Source organism: Spermophilus citellus, assembly GCF_964194105.1.
Source record: "Spermophilus citellus genome assembly, chromosome: 1".
Classification (NCBI taxonomy): domain Eukaryota; kingdom Metazoa; phylum Chordata; class Mammalia; order Rodentia; family Sciuridae; genus Spermophilus; species Spermophilus citellus.
In genome coordinates this window covers 92,795,198-92,802,396 of record NC_138182.1, presented here as the reverse complement: position 1 = coordinate 92,802,396, position 7,199 = coordinate 92,795,198, and positions in this window count along the sequence as shown.

Genomic DNA, 7,199 nt, shown 5'->3' with positions numbered 1-7,199 from the left:
CTTTTCTATTTTCTTGGTATTTAACTTGACTTGATTTTCTTCTTTGATTAGCTTTTCCTTTAGGGTACTATTACCTCCCTCTGATGATTTTATTATTGTTTTTCACTTCCTATTCATGGAATATTTTTCCAATGATGTTTTGCAGTGCCAGTTTTCTAGGTATAAATTCTTTTAACTTTTTTTTTTATCATGGAAGGTTTCTATTATTTCATTTTGAAGTCTACAGCTTACTTTTGCTGGATACAAGATTCTCGGTTGGCACCCATTTTCTTTCAGAGCTTGATATATGTTGTACCAGGATCCTCTAGCTTTCAGGGTTTATGTTGAAAAATTTGCTGTTATCCTAATTAGTTTTCTCCTATATGTAATCTAATTTCTTTCTCTTGTGGCTTTTAAAATTCTCTCTTTATTCTGTATATTCGGCGTTTTCATTATTATGTGCCGTGGTTTTGATCTGATGTGACTTTTTATATTTGACACCCTGTAGGCTTCTTGAATTTGGATTTCCAATTCATTCTTCATGTTTGTAAAGTTTTCTGATATTATTTCATTGAATAGATTGTTCATTCCTTTGATTTGGACCTCTATGCCTTCCTCTATCCCAATAACTCTTAAATTTGGTCTTTTTATGCTATCCAATGTTTCTTGACTGTTCTGTTCATGGTTTCCTATCATTTTTATTGTGTGACCTCTGTTCTTTTCAAGATTATATATTTTTCTTTCATTGTCTGATGTCCTATCTTCCAAGTGGTCTATTCTGTTGGTGATACTTTAATTTGAGCTTTCAATTTGGTTTAGTATTTCTGGATTTTTTTTTTTGTTATTGTTGTTGTTGTTTTCTTTTTTAGAACCTCTATCTCCCTGTTGAGATGATCTTTTGCTTCCTGTGTTTGTTTATGTAGCTTTTTGTCAAAGTGATCTTTCACTGCCTGTATTTACTCTCTTATATCTTCCTTGAGTTCACAGAACATTATAACCATGTACACCCTGAACTCCTTATCTGTAATTTCTTCTGATGTGGCTGCCAATGATTCTAATAATTTGGTGTCTTGATTTATTTGGGACATTTTCTTTATTTTTCTTTTCATGTTGCTCATGTGTCTTCCTTTTCGTCTCTGTGGGTCTGGAGTGTTATTGGTTTTACCCTATAGGTTTGTAGTGCTCTTGAAGGGTTCCAAGACCTTTCCTTTGTGGGGGTCTTTTCCTTTGTGGAGAAGGACAATGTTAACAGAACCCAATATCAACAATATACCACCTAGGAACAACTTGTTGTTATTAACACATTTACAGTTTAGTCTCAATGTACAGAAATGTTGGATTCAATTATTATCTAAAATATAATCAGTAGTTAAAAAGGTTTACTGTTTCTGATGGTGGACAATGAACTGGGGGTGGAGTATAAGATGATATCCTGAGGAGGTAGAATGTGAGCATATAGAGTTAATATACCTTAGGAAGTGTAAAAAAAGAAATCTAATGGAGAGGGTTAGTAGCAAGAGAATAGACAGGAAGTAATTTAGGGTAGACAAGTACTTGGGAAGACAGTAGAGTACATAAAACCAACACACTTATGTATTTAGAAAAATGCACATGTTAAAATAGCAAATTATGGAAGGGGAAAGAAAAATGAAAGAAGAAAAAGGAAAAGAAAAAAAGGGAAGATACAATAACTCTATACTATATTATTCAGATGACTCAGTCCTCTAAGTCCTATTTCATGCAAAGTTCTTGTTTTCACATATGTTGGGGATGTGAGGGCCAGAGGATACAGGAATAGAAAAGGGGAAAAAATCTCAAAGGAAGAAACCAGGGTTGTTACTAATTTTAGAGATCTGTATCTTTCATGCTTCACTTCTCATCCAATAGAAGGGGTTGTCTGTTGTAAGGTGATGTCTCTGCCCTCAGGAGGGTGGAGGTAACCAGGGTGGAAAGATTGGTCCTGGTGCAGGGATTCTGGAAGCAGGGAGTAGCATCTGCCAGTCCCTGCAGGTAGACTGCACCTCATGAGTCTCTTTTTAGGGGTCACTTCTATGACTTGAGCACCTGGTACTATCTCCGTATCTTGCCTGGAGATTCCCCAGTTCCTGATCTCTCTGTTAGGCTCCAAACTTTCATCCTGTCTCCCTTAGCAGTTCTCAATTAAGGAACCTCTCACACAGGGGCTCCCATGGGAAGCTCCCTGGTTGCACTGCACACCTGTGTTGGGCAGCTACTATGTTGGGTTAACAATGCTGGAGAGGGGGGAAGGTTGGGATTTTGGTACCTGGCTGCTGAAGATCTGATCTGGGAGCTGCCCCCACCTAATATGGTGAGACTGTTGAGCCAAGATGGAGGCAGTCTTCTTTCAGTGCCAGCGAGTCTGGTGAGGCAGGGGAAGCTGGGCAATGGTGTTGTGCTGTGGGTATGTAGCAGCTGAGTGATCTGCATGGGAGTAGAATGAAGTCTTGGAGATCTGCAGATGTGTTGATAGGTGATTCTGCTAAGGTGCTTATGAGCCCTGCTTTGGCTAGAACTTTGGGCTTTGAGTCCTGCTCCAATGCCAGGTGTCCTGATCTAAAACTGAGGCCCAGAACCCTGTGCAGAATCACAGTGCTGGTGATTTCTGCAGAGAGCTGGTGTATAGGGGTCTTCTAACACTCTCAGAGATGCAGTATTCTGACTAGGTGAGATCTGGATCACAGAGCAATATAAGATGTTGCCTCCCTCTAGCCTTCCATCTTCCTCCCTCATAAATAAATAAATATCAGTGGAAAAAAAGTCTTTCCTAAGCTTTACACCTTGCTACCATGATCCACAATAAATCATGGACTGATTACAGATTTAAAATGGGAAATTAAATAGAAGAAAGCATATAAGGAAAGCTAATTCAATGGGAAGGGGCAGGGGGCAAGCAGAAATGTTTTTTATTATATCTGGAGAATTTACTGGCTTCTCCTCAAAAGTTTGTGTCTCTGGTACTACATGTGCTAAATTCCCCTAGTGCCATGCTAGGAACCAAGTGGATATGGGAGGGATATATAGGTTTGAGGAGACTGTGTTAAGCTAGTTTTCTTGGAGACCAGGCATTCAGCATCCTGATGTTCTGATCTACCCAGCCATCAGCCTCTGGTGTCAGGAAGGCTGCAGAGCAGGTACCCTGGACAAGTTCAGACTTTGAGCCATCACCTGGAGCCTCATCCCAGTGTCCTCAGCCTTCATGGAGGTAAACAACTACAGCTTGGAAAGGGCAGCTGTCTTGGAGGGGATATCCCCAGTGACACAGGGACAGCTGAACTGGCAGAATCTCATTCTTAGCCTGTGGGTGTCTGCTCCAGCTCAGGCAGGGTACTTCCTGGCATACTACAGGGCATGCAACATGGTGGAAAATCTCAGGCCATGACTCTGGGCTGCCTAGGACGCTAGAACCCAGGGACTCCAAAGAAGAGCTGGGCCAGAGTATAGGCCCCAAAGAGAGTGAGTCCAAACATCACTCTACCCTCTCTAAACTGCAGACTGGCCCCTGGGTCTTGGGGACTCCAGGTGGCCTGCCATGAATGTTGGGTGCAGCAGGGTGGCCTTGGAGGTAGCGAATCTACATGCCACAGATTGTCCTTCCATAAGCTCAGGTAGGTCTTCTCCTTGCACCATGCTCAGTAAGTTTTGTTTTGCCACCATGAGGCTTAAAATTCGTCCAGCTCTATCTCTGCAGCAGCAGCAGCAGCAGCAGCAGCAAGCTGTGATGTCAAGGTGAAACTTTCCTTCTCCCATCAATATTGGATGTATTGGGCCTGAGGCAACCACTTTCACTTCTGCTCTAGCACCACCTATAATACTGCATATCCTACACTTCCATCTTCTACTGGACAGAAGAGCCAATAGCTGACTAGTAGGTGGTGAATCTGCCAGGAGCCAATCACTGGTGACCTAGCTGATTCTATCCAGCAAGAGGCCATGCCCCCCACAAACAGTTCTGTTTATTGGTGTTGCCTGGCAACGGCTATTTTACCGTGGAGAGATACTAATCTCGCAGCGGCTATACTGTTGGGCCTTTGCAGTGATTTAGTTCAGCTAAACTTTAGTTCCAAGAATCCGAGTTGGAGGCAGAGGAAGCCCCCTAGGGGAGCGAGTATCCAACGCCTCACAATGAGCTCCGCCTGGAGGAAAATTGCTGCCTATCGCTTGGAAAATAAGATTTACAAATTTCACGAGGCTGTCAGAAATGGTGACTTACGTCGAGTGAGATATTTCCTAACTCGTGGAGGAAGACACGTTGATGACACAGACAGAAAGTACAGGTATGGGATCTGGGAAGTCAGGGGCTGAAGGGCAAGGGGCCAACTGGGGAAAGCATGGTAATGGGTCTTCACTATTGAAGCTGTGCCCATGGGGGCAGAGCAAGAGTGAGACCAATCCTTCTTTCAACTGGATGCTTGACTTTCATACCCCCATGGAGGCTTCTGTACCAGGTACCTGCAAACCTTGGTTGTCTAGCACCCAGGCAGACTTAATGAGCAGTAAAACAAAAACAAATCTGTAGGTGGTTTCCCAGGGGCATATAATTCCTAATTGTTAAACTAATTGTTTAACGATTAAGTACATACAGCAGTTTATTGTTAATGTACACATTTTCACAAGTAGGTCACATACATTGTAGAAAAGTGCATAATGAGAAAAAAATATTACTCATAATATAGCAACAAGAGGACTAAAAAAATTCTTCAAATATAACCCACCATCTGTTGTCCACTGAGGAACCTTTATTAGAACTCTTTGAATTAAGAACATGGCTCCACGTTTGTTGTTGTTCTTTTGGTTTTTACCTTAATTCACACTAGTACATTTAGGAGGAACACTTTCACTCCTCACTAGATATTACTTATTTCTCACATGCCTAACTCACTAGTTCATCAAATTCTGAAGGATAACTTGATGTCATCTTCATTAGCCAACCAACTTCATAGCAAGGCTTGTTGAATAGCCCTGAATTTTTTGCAAATATTTCATTCACTTAAGTTACTTTTCAAGACAGCAGACAATAGAGTTCACTGGCAGCTTTCCCACTTTCTAAGCATCAAACACATGTTGCTTTCCTAATTTTGTACCACTTCAGGCAGATTACACTTTAAAAAATGTGCCAAAAGCTTTCTGCACAAAATTGTTGATTCCCCTGTTCCAATATACTTTCTGAAGTTATCTCTTACTGTTTATTTGTTTATTTAAACAGAGAGAGCAGAGCATTGGTCCACAGGATCAGGCAGTGTAGGCCTTCAATCACAAGAACAAGAGAGCAGCAAACAGAAGGTTCCCAGGCTACACAAGCTGCCTGATTCTCCCCTAATGTCCCTTGCTCTGCCTTGTTCTCAAGGGAAAAAAGGCTATCCATAGTAGGTCTGTGCCCTGGTGACAGTGTTTGTGAAAAGGAATACTCATTGTCTCCATGTGTTTCCATGGTTACCAATTTCACAAAAATTTTAAAATAAAAAATTAAAATATCAGGGTTATAACATTTTTGAGTCCCACCTGCTTGCAGTATTTAAGATCATGATGACACTACGAAAATGTTTATGTAGTAGACAAAGTCTTGCCAATCTGGGTATCAAAATACATTGTAAACTTTTATGAATTACTTCTTTGCCAACAGCCAAAATATAAGTGAGTACATCAGGATAAAATACAAAACATGAAAATATCTGAAAGAATATTTAGTATACTAAAATTTGTGTGTAGAAACATATACTTTCTAAATGTTGCACAGAACTTAGCATCAAATCATCTATTTGAGGAATGAGTCTTAAGTAGCTGAACCTTAAGCTGCAGAGTAAGTACAACTTCTCTGCATCCTCAAAATTTTGTAGCTCTGAAATATATTTCATTTCTTGTTAAATTAAATTCCTTCTCTTACCAGAAACACAAATATTTTTTTCCTATGTTCCTATGTTACTTGAGCATCTGGAAAAAGAGTACATTGTTCAATATAATCATTTTGGCTTTAGCAAACTCAAGGCCATGCATTCAATCCTCAGCACCATAATTAAATAAATAAATAAATAAACAAACAAATAAATAAATAAATAAAAGATTTTTAAAAGAGGTCAGAAAAAAAGAAGTCTTCTTTTAAGTTCTTTCTTTCTTAGGAAAGTTCTTGCAAACATAAAATGTATAAAGAGGCATTTGTGTTTTCTTCTAGTACATTTCTATGTAGAAGCAAAGGGGAACTTTTCATCTGTGCTTATAGATATTATTACATTTTTGTAGATATGTTTTGTTACATACATGCAATTATGGGTTAATAATTCTGTTTTAGTGGCATGATGATAAAAAATAAAACAAGTAATAAAGGTTATTACCACTGCCAAATTATTGATTTCCTTCATAATTTGTGCTTAAAAAACTGAACTCAAGTATACTTATCTGTTCTTTTATTTTATTCATTTATACTCATACTCTGAATACCTAGTATGTAATTGACATAATGACTCTTAAGACTCTTCCTTAAAAGCTTTATGTTTGATTGATCAGAAATTTAAAACTTCAGAGATAGGACTCAATTTCAAGTAAAACATTTCCTCTTCCATTTTAAACAGAAGCACTCTGGTGGTAGGAAATTATAAACTGCCCATTTCAAAAGTTAAGACAGTGTTAAAAACTGAACATTGGAAATATATGATTTATGTATATCCTGTAAATCTAAATTTGAATAGATTGAACCATGCTAATTCATTTGAGTCCTACATTTCATTTAGCTTTAAATTACTTTAAAAAAAGAAAAGCAAGGATTACTATGGTTTTAATTTGGTCTTTTATTATTGTTTTATCATTCATCTGTCCTTACCTATAGTTTTTTTAACAACTAAAATTAATTTAAATGCCACTCCTATGACTATAACCACTGTAGACCTCTTGTGTGTATCACATTTTACTTAAGATAAGGTACTGTGTGATGGTCCTTTATTTCATGTATGAATAAAAAAATTGAATGCTGCCATTATACTTGTAGTGGCTTTCCAATGTCAGTGATGTCAAAATGATAGAAAAAAAGAGCATCTAAGACTAATTGAAATACATAGTCCCTATAAGATATTTGTAAAATCACTATAATAGTACTTCTTCATTAAGTGAAATACTCTGTTGATTTATAGTAATAGTAATAATTACAATAGCCAACAATTATTGAGCTGTTGCTTGTGCTAGAAACTGTTCAAACATTTTACATAGACTTT